The sequence below is a fragment of the Bison bison genome, unplaced genomic scaffold, assembly GCF_000754665.1.
Source record: "Bison bison bison isolate TAMUID 2011002044 unplaced genomic scaffold, Bison_UMD1.0 scf7180017853908, whole genome shotgun sequence".
In the NCBI taxonomy this organism is placed as follows: Eukaryota; Metazoa; Chordata; class Mammalia; order Artiodactyla; family Bovidae; genus Bison; species Bison bison.
In genome coordinates, this window is record NW_011484481.1 from 1 (window position 1) to 660 (window position 660).

Here is a 660-nt window from a genome sequence, read left to right on the forward strand (position 1 = left end):
CTCACATCCATACATGACCACTGGAAAAACCATAGCCTTGACTAGACGGACCTTTGTTGGCAAAGTAACATCTCTGCTTTTTAATATGCTGTCTAGGTTGGTCATAACTTTTCTCTTTAAGAGTTAAAGAACTCTCAAAAACCAAATAATAAGGAAACAAATAAGCCAATTTTATAAAAAGGGCAAAAGATTTGAAGAGAAACTTTATGAAAGAACATATGCATACTTAGTCCCTCAGTCGTGTCCGACTGTCTGTGACCCCATGGACTGCAGCCTGCCAGGCTCCTCTGTCCATGAGGGTTCTTCAGGCAGGAATATTGGAGTGGATTGCCATGCCATGTATGGCAAATAAGCGTATTAGCCATTACAGAAATGTAAGTAAAAAACCACAATGGGACACCATGACACATACATTAAAATGGGTGAAATTTTAAAAGATTGGTCATCTCCAGTGGTGAGAAGGTGGAGGAACTGGCACTCTCATATAATGTTGGCAGAGCAATCACTTTGGAAGAAAAGGTTTGCATTTTTTTTCTTTTTTCTTTTCTTTATTTATTAACTTTATTTTTTTTTTAGTTGTCAGTGATTTTTTGGTTTTTGTTTTTGTTTTTACTTTACAATATTGTATTGGTTTTTCCATATATCAACATGCATCCGCCA